The sequence below is a fragment of the Azolla caroliniana genome, unplaced genomic scaffold (genome assembly GCF_043228905.1).
Source record: "Azolla caroliniana isolate FFs.n. ecotype wild unplaced genomic scaffold, voAzoCaro1.0.p SCAF_15, whole genome shotgun sequence".
Classification (NCBI taxonomy): domain Eukaryota; kingdom Viridiplantae; phylum Streptophyta; class Polypodiopsida; order Salviniales; family Salviniaceae; genus Azolla; species Azolla caroliniana.
The window spans coordinates 13,024,970-13,049,056 of record NW_028230450.1 but is presented as its reverse complement, the minus strand read 5'-3'; the positions used below and the strand labels follow the sequence as shown (position 1 = coordinate 13,049,056).

The 24,087-nt window shown below is 39.1% G+C and overlaps 4 non-coding genes across 4 annotated transcripts; all 4 read left to right on the top strand.

Moving 5' to 3' along the window:
• The first annotated feature begins 3,464 nt into the window (after positions 1 to 3,464).
• On the top strand, positions 3,465 to 3,538 carry TRNAI-AAU (transfer RNA isoleucine (anticodon AAU)). The gene has a single exon. It is a non-coding gene; the product is annotated as a tRNA-Ile (tRNA).
• An 824-nt stretch (positions 3,539 to 4,362) lies between these two features.
• Positions 4,363 to 4,436, top strand: TRNAI-AAU (transfer RNA isoleucine (anticodon AAU)). Its single transcript has one exon. It is a non-coding gene; the product is annotated as a tRNA-Ile (tRNA).
• An 824-nt stretch (positions 4,437 to 5,260) lies between these two features.
• On the top strand, positions 5,261 to 5,334 carry TRNAI-AAU (transfer RNA isoleucine (anticodon AAU)). Its single transcript has one exon. It is a non-coding gene; the product is annotated as a tRNA-Ile (tRNA).
• A 17,953-nt stretch (positions 5,335 to 23,287) lies between these two features.
• On the top strand, positions 23,288 to 23,361 carry TRNAI-AAU (transfer RNA isoleucine (anticodon AAU)). The gene has a single exon. It is a non-coding gene; the product is annotated as a tRNA-Ile (tRNA).
• Positions 23,362 to 24,087: the final 726 nt, after the last annotated feature.

Here is a 24,087-nt window from a genome sequence, read left to right as displayed (position 1 = left end):
CATGGACCACACCCAAATTAGGCCCCTACCAAGCCCCATAATTAGAAGAGGTAATTGGAGCGGGAGAACACCCTCCACGCTAAGAGTAGTCTATAAAATGTAACTTAGAACGTATTGGAAAGGGAGCTATTCTTGAGAGCATTTTGAGAACATTTCACATCTTGAGCATTTCACAATATATAACTTCTCAATAAGTTTCAAGATTGGCCATTGAGTATATAACGTTTTCGTATACTTTCAAACTGTGAAAAGGAAACATTCAATGTCTAGGCTTGGCAATATATAAAATAGATATAACCAATTAGCTCAGTTTGTTAGAGCATCGTGCTAATAACGCGAAGGTCGCAGGTTCGAAACCTCCATTGGCCACAATGAACTGGTCTTCGTTAGTATTTCTAAAGCTCTCTAACGACTTCACCATTCGAATATCCATAAAGTTTGTTGACAACGACTAGAAAAATTTAAAACAAAAGTATGTATATTCCCGCATATTAAGGCGACATTATTGTCGATTGGTGATACACATTTAGGATAAAATTGTAACTTATAACGCAGAAATATCCTTCAAGATTGGCTAAAATTGATATTAAATATATAACTTCTCGTATGAAATGATCTTTCATGATTTGGTTTCCTTCGAATACAAAGTGATCACTTCAAGTTGAATAAAGGAAACTAAAAATGACAATTCATGATTGGGTATACTTGTTGAGAATAAATTAAAAACTTCAAAGAGGAAAATAATCATTCATGATTGGGCATATTTCTTGAGATTAGATTGATCACTTATATATCAAAATCATCCTCCACGATTGGGTTTACTTCAAATAAAAAAATTAAAAACAAAAGGGAAACTACTTACCCATATTAAGTTGTCAACTTTCACGATTGGGTATATATCCTGAGGATAAAATCATAACTTTTAGTCCAAATCGATCATTCTTGATTGGGTATGTTTCTTTAGGATAAAATGATCATTAGAGACTCCATCTACACATTAAGAATAAAATGATAATTTGGAATAGGCAACAGAAATAGGAAACCTCTACAACAAGTTTGGAAAAGATTTATTTATTCATTCTTTTCGCACGAGTATATAACGTTTTCGTATACTTTCAAAATGTGAAAAGGAAACATTCAATGTGTAGGCTTGGAAATATAGAAAATAGACATGGCCAATTAGCTCAGTTTGTTAGAGCTGCGTGCTAATAACGCGAAGGTCGCAGGTTCGAAACCTCCATTGGCCACAATCAACTGGTCTTCGTTAGTATTTCCCAAGCTCTCTAATGACTTCACCATTCGAATAGCCATACAGTTTGTTGACGACGACTAGAAAAATTTAAAACAAAAGTACGTATGTTGCCGCACATTAAGGCGAGATTATTGTCGATAATGTGTGGCAAGATTATTGTCAATTCGTTATGCACGTTTAGGATAAAATTGTAACTTATAATCCAGACATATTTTTCAAGATTGGCTAAAATGGAGATTAAATATATAGATTCTGATATAACTTTCAAAATGGAGTATATGACGTATGACGTTTTCGTATACTTTCAAAATGTGAAAAGAAAACATTTACTGTGTAGGCTTGGGTATATATAAAATACACATGGCCAATTAGCTCAATTGGTTAGAGCGTCGTGCTAATAACGCAAAGGTTGCAGATTCGAAACTTCCATTGGCCACAATAAACTGATCTTCGTTAGTATTTCCCAAGATCTCTAACCACTTCACCATTCGAATAGCCATACAGTTTGTTGACGACGACTAGAAAAATTTAAAACAAAAGTACGTATGTTGCCGCACATTAAGGCGAGATTATTGTCGATAATGTGCGGCAAGATTATTGTCAATTCGTTATGCACGTTTAGGATAAAATTGTAACTTATAATCCAGACATATTTTTCAAGATTGGTTAAAATGGAGATTAAATATATAGATTCTGATATAACTTTCAAAATGGAGTATATGACGTATGACGTTTTCGTATACTTTCAAAATGTGAAAAGAAAACATTTACTGTGTAGGCTTGGGTATATATAAAATACACATGGCCAATTAGCTCAATTGGTTAGAGCGTCGTGCTAATAACGCAAAGGTTGCAGATTCGAAACTTCCATTGGCCACAATAAACTGATCTTCGTTAGTATTTCCCAAGATCTCTAACCACTTCACCATTCGAATATCCATAAAGTTTGTTGACAACGACTAGAAATATTTAAAACAAAAGTGTGTATGTTGTTGCATATTAAGGCGAGATTATTTTCGATTGGTGATACACGTTTAGGATAAAATTGTAACTTATAATGCAGAAATATCCTTCAAGATTGGCTAAACTTGAGATTAAATTTATAACTTCTCCTATGAAATAATCTTTCATGATTTGGTTTCCTTCAAATACAAAGTGATAACTTCGAATTGAATAAAGCAAACCAAAAATGACCATTCATGACTGGGTATACTTGTTGAGAATAAATTAATAACTCCGAAAAGGAAAATAATCATTCATGATTGGGCATATTTCTTGAGAATAGATTGATCACTTATAGATCAAAATCATCCTTCATGATTGGGTTTACTTCACATAGTAAAATTAAAAACAAAAGTTAAACTACTTACCCATATTAAGTCGTGAACTTTCACGATTGGGTATATATCTTGAGCATAAAATCATAACTTTTAGTACAAATCGATCATTCTTGATTGGGTATGCTTCTTTAGGATAAAATGATAACTTCGAATACAAAACGATCATTAGAGACTCCATCTACACATTAAAGGTAAAATGATAATTAGGAATAGGCAACACAAATAGAAAACCTCTACAACAAGTTTGGAAATGATTTATGTATTCATTCATGTCGCACGAGTATATAACGTTTTCGTATACTTTTAAAATGTGAAAAGGAAACATTCAATGTGTAGGCTTGGCAATATATTAAAAAGACATGGCCAATTAGCTCAGTTGGTTAGAGCGTCGTGCTAATAACGCGAAGGTCGCAAGTTTGAAACCTCCATTGGCCACAATCAACTGGTTTTCGTTAGTATTTCCCAAGCTCTCTAATGACTTCACCATTCGAATAGCCATAAAGTTTGTTGACGACGACTAGAAAAATTTAAAACAAAAGTATGTATATTGCCGCATATTAAGGCGGCATTATTGTCGATTGGTGATACACGTTTAGGATAAAATTGTAACTTATAACGCAGAAATATCCTTCAAGATTGGCTAAAATTGATATTAAATATATAACTTCTTGTATGAAATGATCTTTCATGATTTGGTTTCCTTCGAATACAAAGTGATCACTTCGAGTTGAATAAAGGAAACCTCTACAACAAGTTTGGAAATGATTTATGTATTCATTCATGTCGCACGAGTATATAACGTTTTTCTATACTTTCAAAATGTGAAAAGGAAACATTGAATATGTAAGCTTGGCAATATACAAAATAGACATGGCCAATTAGCTCAGTTGGTTAGAGCGTCGTGCTAATAACGCGAAGGTCGTAGGTTCGAAACCTCCATTGGCCACAATCAACTGGTCTTTGTTAGTATTTCCCAAGCTCTCTAATGACTTTACCATTCGAATAGCCATAAAGTTTGTTGACGACGACTAGAAAAATTTAAAACAAAAGTATGCATGTTGCTGCATATTAAGGCGAGATTATTGTCGATTGGTGATACATGTTTAGGATAAAATTGCAACTTATAATGCAGAAATATCCTTCAAGAATTGTTAAACTTGAGATTAAATTTATGACTTCTCGTATGAAATAATCTTTCATGATTTGGTTTCCTTCAAATGCAAATTGATAACTTCGAATTGAATAAAGGAAACCAAAAATGACCATTCATGATTGGGTATACTTGTTGAGAATAAATTAATAACTTCGAAAAGGAAAATAATCATTCATGATTGGGCATATTTCTTGAGATTAGATTGATCAATTATAGATCAAAATCATCCTTCGTGATTGGGTTTACTTCAAATAGGAAAATTAAAAACTAAAGGTGAACTACTTAGCCATATTAAGTCGTGAACTTTCACGATTGGGTATATATCCTAAGGATAAAATCATAACTTTTAGTCCAAATCGATCATTCTTGATTGGGTATGCTTCTTTAGGATAAAATGATAACGTCGAATACAAAACTATAATTAGAGACTCCATCTACACATTAAGGATAAAATGATAATTAGGAATAGGCAACACAAATAGGAAACCTCTACAACAAGTTTGGAAGAGATTTATTTATTCATTCTTGTCGCACGAGTATATAACGTTTTTCTATACTTTCAAAATGTGAAAAGGAAACATTGAATATGTAAGCTTGGCAATATACAAAATAGACATGGCCAATTAGCTCAGTTGGTTAGAGCGTCGTGCTAATAACGCGAAGGTCGTAGGTTCGAAACCTCCATTGGCCACAATCAACTGGTCTTTGTTAGTATTTCCCAAGCTCTCTAATGACTTTACCATTCGAATAGCCATAAAGTTTGTTGACGACGACTAGAAAAATTTAAAACAAAAGTATGCATGTTGCTGCATATTAAGGCGAGATTATTGTCGATTGGTGATACATGTTTAGGATAAAATTGCAACTTATAATGCAGAAATATCCTTCAAGAATTGTTAAACTTGAGATTAAATTTATGACTTCTCGTATGAAATAATCTTTCATGATTTGGTTTCCTTCAAATGCAAATTGATAACTTCGAATTGAATAAAGGAAACCAAAAATGACCATTCATGATTGGGTATACTTGTTGAGAATAAATTAATAACTTCGAAAAGGAAAATAATCATTCATGATTGGGCATATTTCTTGAGATTAGATTGATCAATTATAGATCAAAATCATCCTTCGCGATTGGGTTTACTTCAAATAGGAAAATTAAAAACTAAAGGTGAACTACTTAGCCATATTAAGTCGTGAACTTTCACGATTGGATATATATCCTAAGGATAAAATCATAACTTTTAGTCCAAATCGATCATTCTTGATTGGGTATGCTTCTTTAGGATAAAATGATAACGTCGAATACAAAACTATAATTAGAGACTCCATCTACACATTAAGGATAAAATGATAATTAGGAATAGGCAACACAAATAGGAAACCTCTACAACAAGTTTGGAAGAGATTTATTTATTCATTCTTGTCGCACGAGTATATAACGTTTTTCTATACTTTCAAAATGTGAAAAGGAAACATTGAATATGTAAGCTTGGCAATATACAAAATAGACATGGCCAATTAGCTCAGTTGGTTAGAGCGTCGTGCTAATAACGCGAAGGTCGTAGGTTCGAAACCTCCATTGGCCACAATCAACTGGTCTTTGTTAGTATTTCCCAAGCTCTCTAATGACTTTACCATTCGAATAGCCATAAAGTTTGTTGACGACGACTAGAAAAATTTAAAACAAAAGTATGCATGTTGCTGCATATTAAGGCGAGATTATTGTCGATTGGTGATACATGTTTAGGATAAAATTGCAACTTATAATGCAGAAATATCCTTCAAGAATTGTTAAACTTGAGATTAAATTTATGACTTCTCGTATGAAATAATCTTTCATGATTTGGTTTCCTTCAAATGCAAATTGATAACTTCGAATTGAATAAAGGAAACCAAAAATGACCATTCATGATTGGGTATACTTGTTGAGAATAAATTAATAACTTCGAAAAGGAAAATAATCATTCATGATTGGGCATATTTCTTGAGAATAGATTGATCACTTATAGATCAAAATCATCCTTCACGATTGGGTTTACTTCAATTAGAAAAATTAAAAACAAAAGGGAAAAATTAAAAACAAAATTAAATTGTCAACTTTCACGATTGGGTATATATCTTGAGGATAAAATCATAACTTTTAGTCCAAATCGATCATTCTTGATTTGGTATGTTTCTTTAGGATAAGATGATAACTTCGAATAGAAAATGATCATTAGAGACTCCATCTACACATTAAGGATAAAATGATAATTTGGAATAGGCAACAGAAATAGGAAACCTCTACAACAAGTTTGGAAAAGATTTATTTATTCATTCTTTTCGCACGAGTATATAACGTTTTCGTATACTTTCAAAATGTGAAAAGGAAACATTCAATGTGTAGGCTTGGAAATATAGAAAATAGACATGGCCAATTAGCTCAGTTGGTTAGAGCTGCGTGCTAATAACGCGAAGGTCGCAGGTTGGAAACCTCCATTGGCCACAATCAACTGGTCTTCGTTAGTATTTCCCAAGCTCTCTAATGACTTCACCATTTGTTGATGACGAAACATGTTCGCGTTCACATGTAGAAGGATAAGGGAAATTTTGGTTGATTTTAGGGCTTTTTCAATGATTTTACAAAACACATTGTTACCAGTATCATACATGTTCAAACATATTATGAAAAAGGTGAAAAATCCACTATTTTCGTGATTTTGAAGCAACTAAATAAAGACGAATTTGAAAAAGTTACATTCTCAATTTATATCACAAACTTTACAACCAATGTTATTTTATAAGACGATTTTTTAGAAATCATAAGAATTCAAAACACATGCTTTAATATTACTCGATTTGTTAGAAGCGGAATGTAGTTACACTTAATAGGCAAATATACATTCATGATCACTCCTTTACGGAGAATCATTACTATAACTAATATACAATGAAGATTCCTCCTCATCATCCTCGGATGTACCAATCAATGCATTATCTTCGTCATAAACCAAATGGTTTGACTCTAGATTATATGTAGCAGATCTCGTTTGCCTTTGACTCGAGCCACCTTGTAGACCTGGTAATTTTTCTTTTATTATATCTATTGTTGACTTCCTTAATCGTCCGGCTTTTGTAAGTGTGAAGTCGTACACGATGATATCCACATCAGAGATATCAAGGGTCGAGGTGTTACGAATGTTTCGCTTCCTCTTCCTACCTCCCTTTCTTGTTGGGCATTCAATCATCTCCAATGTATACTTACCTGTAAAAGCATTTGCACTTCTAGTGTTGTATCAATGAACGTTTATAGATTTGATCGTGTTTTCTATTTCATGCATTAGCACTTCTAGAATTTTACCAACCCAAAATTGGTGGCCATGTGAGTTCTCATTAGCCGGTGTTGCAATCAACATCCCTGTCGTGAGGTCTTGCAAATTTCCTTGCCATCTAGCTTCGGCTGCTTTGGTCATCCTTGGTCCCACATAAATGTCTCTTTGTTGTGGATGGACCAAACTGTCATTAATCGCATTTGTTGGTTGCTCTGGAGTTCTATTTACATGATCATGTTGCAGCGACCATGTGAATGGCGTTTCCAAATTCCAATTATCACCAAATACACAATTGTCTATAATTCCTTTCTGATCACTATAAAATACGTCCCACCATGACGTGTCTTGTTCTGCGGCATATTTCTTGGCAGCCTCAATATGCTTTCTTTTTTCTTCTAAGGCTTGGAGCCATAACCGTTTTTGTTTCGATACCAAGTCACTCTGCAACTGTCCTTTCTTCTCAATTGGCATATGCTTAGCTCCATGGACAATTGTACTCGGCATACAAAGTAATAACTGGCAACCACCTTCAGGTTCCCATGTTGTAGAAGATGAATATTGTTTAGCATACAAAAGTGTAGAACCACTTATTTCATTTTTTTTTATCATAAAAATGTGATTGAAGCTTATATTGTTTAACTGGGCAAGCACTTTAACATTCCCAACACCCCCATCTGATATATATCTCTTAAAGTCATATACCTCCTTCAAGTGTAACACTTTTGGGCGTGGTGTATATGCATCACAAATGACATCAAATAGTTTTGGTAATGTGAAAGCATCATGCCGAGACAACTGTTTGGAGAATGTGCTAAACCTCTGATCTATATGATCATGTGTGTGGCCAACCAAAAGAAAATTGACTTTCACTTTCCTAAACAATCCTTGGTTGCCCAACATACTTAGATAGCCAAACACAGTTGAATTTTTGTTCTCTCTAGCAGTATTGTCCAATTGAATGTATAGAACAGGGGGGAAAGGTTGGCCCCAAGACATCAAAACTCGGTGAATCACTGTAACTGTTAGGTTAGGGTCATTGTGAACATTGGGGTATGTAATGAAGACGTGAGGTCCAATAGACCTATTATAAGCCAAGCATCCCACCAAGTGCATTTGAACAAGGCACTCATCAGTGACGTCTTTGGGGAGCCTCTGCATATGCGGCAAGCACGTCTTCTTCTGATTCATGCCATCTATCATTAAGCACATGTATTGTTCGGGCCTCTTCAAACACTTCTCTCTATGATGCATTGCCTTCTTTCGTTCTAACGATTGTGCCTCACGATGCTCTTGTAGTAACTTCTTACTCATATCCTTTTCCATTGATGTCTTTGCACCTTTAGCCAAGCTTTTAAGATTTGCACAAATGGAGCAATACCCCATGCGTACTTTACGTGGAATGATAACATTTGAAAACCAAGCTCTCCATAATCTTGTGAATTGGCTATATGTGACTGACTTATTATGTGAGCCCACCATATCAGATCGATAGACATCATAAACTTCCCGACGTGTGTAATTATCAGAAAGGTGCATCCTACCTGTAGTGGGCATTACTTCACAATTTAACTGAAAGTAACTTTTCATCCAACCAATAGCATGTCTTCCAATTGCACCTTTCAAACTTGGAACCTCTTTACAATTGAGCATCTGATCCCCGCTAAGTAGACGTTGTTGTACTCTATGTAGCCGCATGTTACTAACACATAACACAAATTTGAATGCAACTCTACATATATGTTTGCGCATGGAAGATATAATACTCGAATGATACTTTGATCCCCGTACATTTGTCAGATACTAATTGCATATGTGACCCAAGGTAAGTGTCTTGGTCATCCCTAGTCATCGAAAAATAGTATCGTCTTAATTCTCCCAACTTTGATTTTCCAATGATAGACATACAACCACGGGCACAACATATTTTTTTCACATCAAACCCAATCTATTTATCTGATGTCACCAAGTTAAATCTAGCCAGACGAATTCTTCGTGGGATTCTTCTAATATGCATAGGGCTTCCAGATTTGTCTTCCTGCATAGAAGTTGGTGTAACCTTGTTACTATCCAATTCTTTGTTGTGACCATCGCCCCTGATATTCGAGGTTTCATTGGCACTACCTTCATTCTCCGTATCTTTATTAATACCGTATTCTTCAATACAGAACTCTTCACATGTGTCATTATTCACATTCGTTGTAGGTGAAGATGAGCTCAGACAATACTCTTTGATAGAATATGGTGAGTATGTCGACAGACAATATTCTTCAATAGAGAATGGTGAGTCTATCGACAAACAATACTCTTCGGTAGAAAACGAAGAGTCTGATGACAAACAATATTCTTCAATCGAGAACGGTGAATCTTCACTCATGGCTTAAGGTCTAGACAGAGCTCTTTAAGTTATGTGCTTAGGCTAAGGAAAAAAACTAATAAGCTCCTCTCTAAACATATACTCCTCTCTTAACAGAAGCTCCCTCAATATAATGTCTATATTATTTAATATTATATTAATATAATACATAAAAAATATTATTTTTAATATAGTAATTGTATTTAACATATTAATAATTACTTAAACTAGTCTATATGAAGTTAAATCAAGTATAATATAATTACAATCATTACCAAGCCATATATATGTTGGATTAAAGTTAAAATCATTAGTTAATTAATGGCACCCATATTTAATATAAAACTTTTCAGTCATTGGGTCATTAATGCCCACCATTTTAAATATAAGACTTTTCAATCATTGGTTCATTCATGCCCACATCTTTAATACAAAGCAATTAAGAGTCATAAAAATGGTGCTTTCAATAATCAATCATTGGTTCATTCATGAACCTGTATCATTGTTTCCTTCATGACCTTCAAAGTCATTGTATTGTGGTGGTCACATGGACCACACCTAGATTAGGCCCCTACCAAGCCCCATGCACCACACATAGACCACACCCAAATTAGGCCCCTACCAAGCCTCATGCACCACACCCAAACTAGGCCCCCACCAAGCCCCATAATTAGTAGAGCTAATTGGAGCGGGAGAACACCCTCCACGCTAAGAGAGTCTATAAAATGTAACTTGAGACATAATGAAAAGGAGGCTATTCTTGAGAGCATTTCACATCTTGAGCATTTCACATCTTGGTGGAGATGACGGGCCAAGCCACCCCAACTCACGACCCCAACAACGCCCGCCACGATGCAACACGATAACAACGACGGCAACGCAAACTCGATGAATCCGGAATTCCTACAACACAATCAAGGACACCAGCCCACATCGCCAATCGACCAACTGGTTCAAGCTCTGTCCAACATCATTTTACAAGTTAACCATACTAACCAAGCCATGTTGTCCTTTCTTTCAGCACGATCCGAGCCACAACAAAATCTCCCGGACTCTCGAGTTCGCCCAAAACCGTTCTCCGGCCTACCATCGGAAGACGTCCTCTCTTGGTTGGATCATTTCGAAATGGTGGCCAGTTACCACCAGTGGCCACACCCTCGGAAGGCAATGGAGATGAAGACACTCCTCGAGAATATCACGGCAACATGGCTTGTACAACAACCCGAAGAGACACGCAACGACTGGGATCTGTTACGGGCAGCCATGATTCGGAATTTTGCTCATCAAGACTCCCGCCAGACGGCCCTACAACAACTTGAGTCAATTACCCAACAACCACGCGAACCCATCACCCAGTTCAACGGTGAGCTCCTACGCCTCGTTTCAACACAACTAGGAATCCAACAGTTATTCACGTCACCCTACCATCCGCAAACGAATGGGTTGACGGAGCGCCTCAATCGAACCTTAAAACAACAAATCTCAGCCTACATCGATCCGCTGCACTCAACCTGGGACCGAATCTTGCCCTTCGTTACGCATGCCTACAACACAACTGTGCAAGCCTCTACCCGCATTAGCCCATTTCGGGCCCTTTACGGAAGGGACCCGCGCTTACCCCCAGAAGTGGCAGTCCCGCAACCAACCACACGACTCCACGCTGACGCAGTGTCTTGGTGGTCCCACCTACAACAACTCCAGCCCCTCCTCCGCAAAGCCATCACGAGCAACCTGCACCAGGCACAACTACGCCAAAAACGACAACACGATATAGGCCGTGTCGACCATCAATACCACGTCGGTGACAAAGTCCTCGTCTACTTCCCCATCCGTCGTCGCGGTCTCAGCGAATCGCTCATGCACCGATGGATCGGTCCCTTCGAAGTTCAAAAGCAGATACGCGACACTACATACCTGCTCCGCCGCGCCTCCAACAACCACTCTACCTTTGCTCACCAGTCTCGCATGAAGCCCTTCCATCAACTACCACCGCCCCCGCCCACACTCATGCCTACGCCCACGCCCGTGTCATCCTCCCGTCTGGAACCGTCGTCCACGCCTCGTCGCGCTTCGACTGCACAGTAACTTTTTTTTTTTTTTTTTACAAGGGGGAATTGTGGTGGTCACATGGACCACACCTAGATTAGGCCCCTACCAAGCCCCATGCACCACACATAGACCACACCCAAATTAGGCCCCTACCAAGCCTCATGCACCACACCCAAACTAGGCCCCCACCAAGCCCCATAATTAGTAGAGATAATTGGAGCGGGAGAACACCCTCCACGCTAAGAGAGAGTCTATAAAATGTAACTTGAGACATAATGAAAAGGAGGCTATTCTTGAGAGCATTTCACATCTTGAGCATTTCACTGTATGTTATTTTGACTATAAAATAATCCTCAATATGTTAGTTTGACTTTGTAATCATTGATGCAATCATAAGTAACTCTGGTTAAAGTGACTCTGGTTACTAACTAACTAACCTCAAGCTTGCCAACCCTGGTTAAGGTGACTATGGTTACATTAACCACTCTAGTCAATCCCTATAAATAGGAAGACCTCGTCATATTTCAATCACACAAAGCACAAGAGAACATAGAGCAAACAGAGCACACAGAGCACGAAGCACGAAAGCGTGATCTCCGCCTACACTTCAACAAGATCAACCATGTCTTCAAAGAAAATCGAGCGCCAGGACTCCAGGTAGGCCTCTGACACTATGGACATTTTTGTAAATATGTTTTAGCACTCAAGAACTCGATACACCGTATCGAGTTCCTGTATAAAATACAAACTTTATACAAGAACTTGATACGGCGTATCGAGTTCCTGTTTAAAGTTTAGGTTTTAAACAGGAACTCGATACGCGGTATCGAGATCCTCTATTTTCTTTGCTTTTTAAACAGGAACTCGATACGGCGTATCGAGTTCCTGTTTAAAGTTTAGGTTTTAAACATGAACTCGATACGTCGTATCAAGTTCCTCTATTTTCTTTGCTTTTTAAACAGGAACTCGATATGGTGTATCGAGTTCCTGTATAATATTTGTGTTTTAAACAGGAACTCGATACGCCGTATCGAGTTCCAGTGTTATGTAACTCTTTTTTATACAAGAACTCGATACACAGTATGTGTTTGATACACGAACTCGATACCCTACATCGATTTCATGTACAGACACGAACTATATACATGAACTCGATACGCCGTATCAAGTTCCTCTATTTTCTTTGCTTTTTAAACAGGAACTCGATATGGTGTATCGAGTTCCTGTATAATATTTGTGTTTTAAACAGGAACTCGATACGCCGTATCGAGTTCCAGTGTTATGTAACTCTTTTTTATACAGGAACTCGATACACAATATGTGTTTGATACACGAACTCGATACCCTGCATCGATTTCATGTACAGACACGAACTATATACAGGAACACGATACGGCATATCGAGTTCCTGTATAAAACAAGAACTTGAAAGAGGAATATTGTGTTTTTGGGGCAACAATTTAGTATTGTGAGAAAAGTTATCAAACTTTCTGTCAAAATCAGAATTTTTTTATGGAGATTTGCCTTAATTTGTAAAAAATAGGGGCCTTAATTATAGAGGTTTTATGACCTACTATAGCTTAAATTAGTAGAAAATAACCCACAAATTACCTTTACGATACCAAATTCAAGTCTATCATATGCAAATTCTCTACAATATGGATATGGAATCAATATAAGTCATACTTGCCCTTCAAGACAATATATATCCTTGTATACTTATTACGATATATATTTTCTAAGTTGAATAGCCCTTACTAGAATAGATTTCTGAATATAGGACTACCATGTACACTCAATGCATGATTTATATTTATAGTTCACCACAAATCGCCTCCTAGTTTATTTTTTCATCTAATTATTTGTATTTTAATATACAACCTTAATCTACGTGACCACCTAACTTATGTTTTCGCATGTCCTTTCTTAAATAGGCCGTTTGAGAACTTTTCGGACCGACCTATGAAGAAGATAAAGCTCTGCATGCAGGGTTCTCCAATTGAAACACAGACCCTAGTAGCTCCTAAGTCCATGAAGAGAGGAAAAAAGCTTCTCTTCAACAAGGAGACAAAATCTCAACCACACATTGAGGTTAGCCAAAAGAAACTAGTAGCAGCTACTGGAGGTGAAGACCTTCCTGGCCGTGATCTAACGGACAAGGAATGGTGTATGCAATATCGACTCCAACAAAAAAGTCGTATTGTATACAACAAAGAAGAAGGACGAGGGGCAGCTTGAAAATGAAACCCCATTTATGTATGGCCGTATTCTACGATTTGACTACGAAGATGCAGATTCGGCCAACATACTTGTAAGTAATGATAGAGTGCTCTAACGGGGCACGTAAAGTGTTCCTTTCAGAAGATCTTCTAGTAAAGGAATCTTGTGGCCCATAAGCATTTAAAAAATATCTTGAAAGCTCACAAAACCTTATTGTTACCTTGAGGCCTTATATACAAGGCCATGTAACTCTAAGGGAGGCATTGCCCTCCCTCGTGAACGCCACAAAAAGGGCATCTAAAGTACAATCAAGACCACCAAAATGTCGGACTCCGATTCATCAAGTGAAAACGAAGACGAGGACACTAAGGGGACGCCAGGAGCTAAGCTGGCATCAGGTGTATTGTCATCCGAGCAGAATAAGATAAGGAGAGAGTTAATGCAACATAAACTGGTCAGGAAAGGGCAAGTGTTTAATTTTCCTATAACACACATCCATCGGCCCCCTATTGACGAAAAAACAGGACGAAGACCACTTGAGATTAGAGAGCCACTTGTATGTTCAAAATCTCAAGAAAAAAATGAAAATTAATCCTCATACCACTTTTGTGCCTTTTATTGTCATGGTGGATCCTGAAGAATGTGAAACCATTGAAGATTTTGATATAAGAAAGCATGATCAATATAATTACTTTGTCATTGGTGGATCGCATTCAGTGGAGGCACATCGGCAACTTGTGAGAGAACATCCAACGACTTTCTTCTTCAAGTATGCCGAGTGCAAAATTTACGTGGGGCTCACAACTGAAGAGGCAAAGCTGTTGGCATGGGACCACAATAATGATAATGACTATAGGCAGAAAATGTCGTCGATTGAGCATATAAGGTTCTTCCACCACGAGTATCTGGACGTGAAACAAAAGTTTGGTGTGAAGCTACATCCAGGTGTACGACGTCAATGTCTGCATGAAGTCGGCATTGTTGTAGATGATAATGTTAAGTCCGATGGTCTTCGAGAATATGAGTCTTGGTTTCAATTGGCGTTTAGAGATGGAGAAGTATGGGACCTACAAGATCAAATCTTCTCAATGTGGGAGAATAAGGAGGTAAAGTGTCAACCACAAAAGAAATGTAAGGTTGACCCTCAACTAGAGTTCAAGTCACAAGCCGCCAAGAAAATTGACTTGACAATTGAAGAAGAGGCAAACGACATGAAGCTATCTCTGTGGAGAGCGATGCAGGGTATTAAGGACGACCAACTTCTTGTGTCTGTTTTGTCAAGGGTTGTGGCGAAAGATTTAAGCCTTGAAGAAATGGTCACTGAGTTCAATAAGTAAGTCTTTCAAATACTAATATTCAAGTCTATATGGTGTAATTCAAAGTTCTAATCTTGATTTCTAATATTACAGTCATAAGGTGTACATGAAGATCCAAGAAGTTATGATGAAACAACTTGGATGTATAACTTGGGAACAAGTGACCGAGGATTATCCTCTAACGTCTTCATATAAGGCGTTATCAGAGTATTTTATTGCATTCAAGGATTGGGTTAGTATTGATGGTTTTTCATTACCCTTTCATCATATGTAGAGCTTGTATAATAATACCTGATGTCCTATTGCTTCTATTAGAAACCGTATCGAGCCAAGAAACAAGGAGAAGTTAAGGATATACACGATTTCCCTACATCCTTCCTTGCACATCTCAAGCGAGCCAGAAAAGAAAAGGATCGTCGCTTAGTCAAGGCGTATGAAATAGAGGAAGATGGCTTCTTTAAAAAATTTAGCCACAAAAAAGATATTATATGAGAGATCTTTACTACAATGTGGTTTGCGGCGATGTCATTGACTTGATCCAAAAAGTGCCAAAGAAGGAATATACGCTAATGATTGCGGATATTCCTTATGGATTTCGAATGGTTGGGTCATCATACGATGATGAACCGTTTAGGTTTAAATAGTTGGAGAGGATGGTCAAGGATTTTGTTGAGCTAACGACTGCATCCTTGTGGCGAATAGTTGTCTTTCATAGTATGGACCAAGGGTACTCGGTAGTTCAAGCTTTGAGATCTCGTTTCCATGGCATCGAGAACCTTGCATGGTAAGGATTATTTATAGGTCTCATTCATTATATTGCATTTCTTAAGGTTGTTCAATCTATTCTTAACTCGATGTATTATGTTTTATAGGATAAAAACCAATGTAAATAGACGGCCAACCTTTCAGTTCATTAATGCCATTGAATACATCACGGTTGGCTACTTCGATTAAATTAAGAAACAAAGAATCAAGGAGCATTCTAATGAAGTGGGAGGTTCAAATCTGTTGGTATATCCAGCAGTGACCTTGAAATTGCGACATGTCACCACGACGACAGAATGGGGACTTGTCAACCCATACCAAAAACCTCAGCGACTTATGATGCGCTTGATCGAGATGTTTTCTATCGAAGGAGACTAGATATTAGATCTCTTTTTTGGCACAGGTATTCCTCGAACTAGGGTAACGATCTTGAGATAACCAATACCGAATCTTTTTTGTTTGACAACTAATTCTTCTTATTACTTTCTTCACAGGAACAACGTCTACATTTGCATTGAAGCTCTTTAGAAACACAGTTGCATTGGAGAAGGACGAGGAGCAGGTTATATTTATAAATATGAGGATTAAGGCTTTGTGGCAGTGCCCAGACCAGGATGAGGAGGTTGGTGCAAAGAACCTCGTTGATACAGAAAGGTTTCAACCTGCTTCGCAAGAGCCTATTCCTCCGTTAGCCGGGGAACCGGGGGAGCTAATAGAGCTTGATGATGAGCTTATAGAAGATATTTCGTTGGCTCGGCTAACAGGGGAAGCCAATGCACATATAGCCGAAGAGATTTCTACACAAGATGATGAAGAAAATGGCATTGATGAATTGATTGCTATGTAATAGACTCTATGAAGAAAATGACACTGACGATTTGTTTGGATTTTACATTATTAATACAAATTTTGGGTTTTACTTGGTGGATTCTATTCTTTATAATCTTCTATATGTTTCAATTTTATTTTTATATATTTGGTTAGTAGAATTATGGCATTGGTTTCACCGCGTGCATAGCTGACTACCAAATTTATGGAGAAACATGAATTAGTTTAAATTGAGGCTGATTTTGGTCCAAGCTAACCTTAACATAACATGTTCGTACAATTGTTGCCATGACTGTCCATGTTGTTATTATGGATCTTTGTCTTCTATTGTTAAAACTATTATGTTTCTATTCCATTGTTGCTTAGATTGTGTAGTGTGTTGATAATGGTTCCACTAGCGTTATCCGCATGTTTTTATATGCTTGTAGTTCCACTTGCGTTATCGTTCGGAGTTTGATCCTGTGTGAATCACCTAAGCAATAGAGTAGATCAATTTTAAATACAGGCATGAAAGCCTTAATAGGTTTGTTATTTACACCACATTATCCTAAAGTTCACTGTCTTACATTGTCCACAATTATATACATATGGTTTGATCCCATACGAACAAACTAAGGAATAGATTAGATCAACTTTAAATACAAGTATTCAATACTTTGATAAGTTAGTTATTCCAATCACATTATCCTAAAGTGCACTATCCTACATTGTCCACAATTATATACATGCACGTATGGGTCAAAGTATAAATTATAACTCATTTTATTAGTATGGATACAAGTATACCTCATATTTTTGTAAACTTACCAAATTAATATAAGTCTTTAACTTAGTGTTTCCCTTGTCGCGCATTAGTGACATATTGAGTCATTGTTTAACTTTATTATGCCTACATTAACTTATCAACACGTCCAAACTTGCATGATTTCTAATGATCTCCACTCGTAGACCTATCATGTATTTTTATATTTGCAAATTCTAATCAAATTGTGGAACATGTGATACTAGTGCAGCCAATATTTGTAGAGAGGGTGTATTAGGAGGGTTTCAAGAAGATTCTACAAGTGGAATGCGCAATCCTTCCACTTGTGAATGCGAACGTGTTACGACTAGAAAAATTTAAAACAAAAGTATGTATGTTGCCGCATATTCAGGCAAGATTATTGTCGATTGGTTATACACGTTGCTATGTGTTCACACATTGTGCTATATTTAATCTCAATTTTAGCCAATCTTGAAAGATATGTCTGGATTATAAGTGTTGAGAATCAAGCTCAACATAGCACAAGGTGTGAACACACCTTTTGAGAATCCATGATTACTCAAAAGTCAAGAGTCACACCACTACTCTCTACGCATTAACTATGTGTCATAGAATCATATTCTATGACACATAACTAATGAGTTACATATTCCCCATGACTATGAGTCTTCACCTTCCCCAAGAGAGAGAGTGGTTGTTGTAAAGTTAATGAAGAGAGAGGGTGACTCTATATAAAGCACCCTCCTTATACTTCATACTAAGTCGGTTGTGACTCCTTGTTATGCTACATTTTGTAAATCTCATTCTACTTGTGAAATATACACCTTCTTGAGCATTCTATTTTCCTATCATTTATCTATCTTGAGTTCTCTTTTCTCTCCACTCTTCTTCTCTCACACATATACGCACATAACACACATTTATTCTACTACACAAGAATCACCATTGATTCTTTACATGGTATCAGAGCGATTTGGTAGCTCGATCTAGCCCACTCGCCTCATCGTGATCGTGTGTTGTGATCTACGTCGACGTTCAAGAAGAACCGGCTCATCGCTATCGTAGTGCCACTACATAGCTCGTGTTCGAGAGAGAAGGAAAAGAAGAAAGGAAGCTTAATCGACAATGAATGCTCAAATGGGGAGCGCTCTCCCTAGCGAGAAGTTGGATCGAAACAACTTCGCATGTTGGGAGTACAAGATGCACCAATACCTTGTCAGCCAAGGCTATTGGGGTTACATCAAGGGAGCACAAGAAAACCGACCCAAGCCGGAAGACGCCGACTATGCAATGTGGGAGCAAGTGGCAAGCCAAGTGATGTATTGCTTGGCGACATGTGTTCATGACCACATGCTCGACGACATTCGAGAAGCCGAGACACCAAAGCAAGCGTGGGAGAATCTACGAAAGATTTTCGCCGCCAACATGACTGCGAGAAAGCTTCAACTCCGCCAAGAGTTGAATAACATTCAACAACGGGATATGTCCATTACAAACTACACCTTGAAGATCAAGGAGCTTTGCGACTCACTCGGCTCGATAAGTGTCAATGTGGACGATGATGAGATGGTGCAAATATGCCTCGGCGGCTTTGCACCATGATTCGGCGCGATGCGGACCGTCGTACTAGCACGGGAGAATCCGCCCTCCTTCTTCGATCTTCAATCCATGTTGTTGGTTGAAGAGAATCATGTTCGAACAAGGAACAATGCCTTGGAAGGCCAAATGCTCTACACGCATTTGGACGGAGGAACAGGACGTGACTATGCAAGAAGAGGCCGATTTGGCCAAGGACGTGGCGAACGAGGCGGACAAGGCCCGATTTACGAAAACAACTCGCAATTTCGGCATCAAGACGGAAGCCATCGAGGAACCTTCAGAAGAAGGGGGAGCTTCCATTCCGGTCCGAACTGACAAAGCTTGGTCGAATGCGAATATTGCGGAAAAATCGGTCACCACGAAAAAGAATGTCGTAAGAAGATACGCGAGTCGGCTTCCACTAGCCAACAACTCACCAACTACGCCATCAACTCCGATTATGATGATCGCGGCAGAATGTTCTTGATGAGGCATAGAGCAAATTCTTTGTCGGCCTCTACTTCCACTAGTGCCTCCGGTTCGTAAGACGTATGGTTCGTCGATTCCGATGCCTCGAACCATATGATGTCGCATCAAGAATGGTTCCGAGAACTTTGAGAGCCGGACTGACCTGGCTATGTCGAAACCAGAAACGACACTACGCACCCGATTCGGCACATCGGCAATGTTCCATTCGGAGAAGAAGGTAAGCAAACTTATATTAAAAATGTCTTGCATGTACCAACTATCACGAAGAATTTGGTCTCTGTCGGCCAAATTGTAGAGCAAGGAATGCAAGTACGATTTAATCAAGGCGGTTGCTTCATCGAAAAAGAGGGCTGACTCATCGCTCGCAGACGAAGAGAGGGCCGAATGTTCATTCTCGACTCACACGAGATGAAATTGGCCATGTTCGTGAAGGGCGTGAAAGCTGATTCCGACATAGAGTTATGGCACAAGCATATTGGCCATATAAATCTCCAAAAGCTCAAGGCAATGCAATCGAAAGGAGTCATCATCGGGCTCCCGACACTCACGGAGAAAGAGATTGAAGGTGTGTGTGCCGCTTGCCAATTCAGCAAGCAACATCAGCACCCATTTCCGAAGGAGCGGAATGTGAGCAAAGGCGTATGGGGTCCAGCTCAAACGGCGACATTCGGCGGAAGCCAATACTACGTGACCTTCATCGACGACTTCTCTAGACACACCTAGATCTACCCGATGTGGCAAAAGAGCGAAGTGTTCGAACACTTCCAAAAATTCAAGAATGAAGTCGAGAAAACCACGGGCCAACATGTACGATGTCTTCGGTCGGATGGAGGCAAGGAGTACTTCTCCGACGAATTTTCGGTGTTTCTACGGAAAGAAGGAATACAGCGAGAGTTTCCGTGTCGACATACGCCGCAACAAAACGGACTAGCTGAACGTAAAAATCGGCACATCCTCGAAGTGGCACGGGCTATGCTTAACGAAAAGCACATGCCAAAATCGTATTGGGCGGAAGCAGCTAACACGGCCGTCTATCACATGAATCAGTGTACGACATCGGGTGTGCACAAACTTACTTCGCACGAGAAGTTCTTCGGAAAGAAGCCAAACCTATCGCATATTCTGGTATTTGGCTCCATTGCATACGTGCACATCCCCGACGAGAAGCGTCAAAAGCTCGACCCGAAGTCGGAGAAATGTATCCTCGTAGGATATTCACTGGAGCAAAAGGGGTACAAGTGCTACAACCCCTCAACTCGAAAATCTCGCGTAAGTCAAGACGTCGTTTTCGACGAGTCCGCATCTTGGTACGCACCAGAGTCAACTTCGACTTCGATTCCGCTCGACCCGGATTCTGTCGAAATAGAGATAGAAGTCGATGATCGACTCATGCGCATGTTTGAAGAAAGCCCAATTACGACAAGCCTTAGTGGCCCACAAGAGCCCTCGAGCAATCTAAGCACATCTCAGCCGAGTCCGAACATGGACAAAGGGAAGGCGAAAATGCCGGAGTATGAAGACGATCACTTCGACGGCAACGAATCAACTCACTCCCTCGATAGTGAGTTCGAAGCCCTTGAGATCCGGACAAATGGAGCAGAGAACGTCATAGTATCCGCAAACGAGAAGCTTCGCCGATCCACCCGTGAAAAGAACCCCGTAAGCCGATTTGGCTACAACGATTATATGGCGTACCATTACGCCTTTGTGATGAAGGTAGCAACAGTACGGGAGCCGGAAAACTTTTCCAAAGCCGTGAAGGACCCGCGATGGATCGAAGCAATGAACGAGGAGATGCGTGCATTACACAAGAACGAGACATGGGATCTCGTTCCCCACTCACTGTGCAAGAAGGCAATCGGTTTGCAGATGGATCTACAAGGTGAAGTATAACGCTGATGGTTCCGTAAACCGCTACAAAGCTAGACTCATAGCAAAAGGATACGCTCAGACGCATGGCGTCGATTATGAAGAGACCTTTGCCCCGGTGGCAAAGATGACGACGGTGCGGACCGTGATCGCACTTGCAGCGGCAAAAGGGGGGCACCTCCACCAAATGGACATCAAGAACGCCTTTCTCCAAGGCGAATTAGACGAGGAGGTGTACATGGTACAACCATTGGGCTTTGAATCGTGCATTCATCCAAAAGCCGTATGCCAACTCAAGAAGCCACTCTACAGCCTTAAGCAAGCACCGCATGCTTAGCATTTGAAGATTACGCACTATCTTCATCAAATCGGCTTTCGAATGTCAAAATCCGACAACTCCCTCTACGTATGACACGACTCTAGAAGCTTAATTGTCATCATCCTATACGTAGATGATCTGATCATTGGAGGTGAAAGTCTAGTCAACATCAACAAGGTCAAGTCCCTCCTCTCTGGAAAATTCGAGATGACGGACATGAAGGAGCTCCATTACTTCCTTGGCATCGAAGTAATTCGGATTTCGGTCGGCATTATGATCTCTCAACGGCGCTACATTCTCAACTTGTTATACAAGTTCGGGATGACTGAGTGCAAATCGATTGCTACGCCTCTCGATAGAAACCTCAAACTAGATGCCGACTCCGGCACGAACGAGTGCGATCCGACTCAATATCGTCAACTGATCGGGAGCCTCATCTACCTCACGATCACTTGACCCGACCTTAGCTATCCAGTCGGACTCCTCAACCAATTCATGCAAAAACCACGCAACACTCACTTCGATTACGCTAAGCGAGTATTACGATACGTGAGCAGCACAATGGATTACGGCGTTCTCTATGCATCGGCCACACCAATACGACTCAAAGGATACACAGATGCGGATTGGGCTGGCTACAAAGCCGATCGACGATCGACCTCCGGATTTGTCTTCTCCCTCGGCAGCGGAACGATTTCATGGAGTAGCAAGAAGCAGCCTACCGTCGCTCTTTCGAGTATGGAGGCGGGATACAGGGGTGGAACCGTAGCTGCGTGTGAAGCCGTATGGCTCAAGAGGATTTTGGAGGATTTGGGCGTTCCCATCAAGGATCCGACTCCCCTTTACTGCGACAACATGAGCAGTATTTATCTAGCTCGGAAACCGGTGTTCCATGCACGCATGAAGCATATCGAACTGCACTATCACTTCATTCGGGAGCGTGTTCAAGCCGGAGATGTCGACCTTCAACACATCAATACAAATCTTCAAATGGCTGACATCTTCACGAAGGCCCTAAGAGCCGACAAGCTTCGGCACTTCATGTCAGATCTTGGATTGACGCTCCTGACTTTCCAAGCTTGAGCGGACACCAGAGATCATCCGAACCGGATACCAACCGAAGTGGACATAAATCGAAAGGAACCAACCCGATTTGAGCTTGAGGGGGCGTGTTGAGAATCAAGCTCAACATAGCACAAGGTGTGAACACACCTTTTGAGAATCCATGATTACTCAAAAGTCAAGAGTCACACCACTACTCTCTATACATTAACTATGTGTCATAGAATCATATTCTATGACACATAACTAATGAGTTACATATTCCCCATGACTATGAGTCTTCACATTCCCCAAGAGAGAGAGTGGTTGTTGTAAAGTTAATGAAGAGAGAGAGTGACTCTATATAAAGCACCCTCATCATACTTCATACTAAGTCGGTTGTGACTCCTTGTTATGCTACATTTGGTAAATCTCATTCTACTTGTGAAATATACACCTTCTTCTTGAGCATTCTATTTTCCTATCATTTATCTATCTTGAGTTCTCTTTTCTCTCCACTCTTCTTCTCTCACACATATACGCACATAACACACATCTATTCCGCTACATAAGAATCATCATTGATTCTTTAAAGGAAACATTCAATATGTAGGCTTGGCAATACATAAAATAGACATGGTCAATTAGCTCAGTTGGTTAGAGCATCGTGCTAATAACGCGAAGGTCGAAGGTTCGAAACCTCCATTGGCCACAATCAACTGGTCTTCGTTAGTATTTCCCAAGCTCTCTAACGACTTCACCATTCGAATATCCATAAAGTTTGTTGACAACAACTAGAAAAATTTAAAACAAAAGTATGTATGTTGCCGCATATTAAGGCGAGATTATTGTCGATTGGTGATACACGTTTAGGATAAAATTGTAACTTATAATGCAGAAATATCCTTCAAGATTGGCTAAAATTGAGATTAAATATATAACTTCTTGTATGAAATGATCTTTCATGATTTGGTTTCCTTCGAATACAAAGTTATAACTTCGAATTGAATAAAGGAAACAAAAAATTACCATTCAAGATTGGGTATACTTGTTGAGAATAAATTAATAACTTCGAAAAGGAAAATAATCATTCATAATTGGGCATATTTCTTCAGAATAGATTGATCACTTATAGATCAAAATCATCCTTCGTGATTGGGTTTACTTCAAATAGAAAAATTAAAAACAAAAGGTAAGCTACTTACCCATATTAAGTCGTGAACATTCACGATTGGGTATATATCCTGAGGATAAAATCATAACTTTTAGTTCAAATCGATCATTCTTGATTGGGTATGCTTCTGTAGGATAAAATGATAACTTCGAATACAAAACAATCATTAGAGACTCCATCTACACATTAAGGATAAAATGATAATTAGGAATAGGCAACACGAATAGGAAACCTCTACAACAAGTTTGGAAAAGATTTATTTAT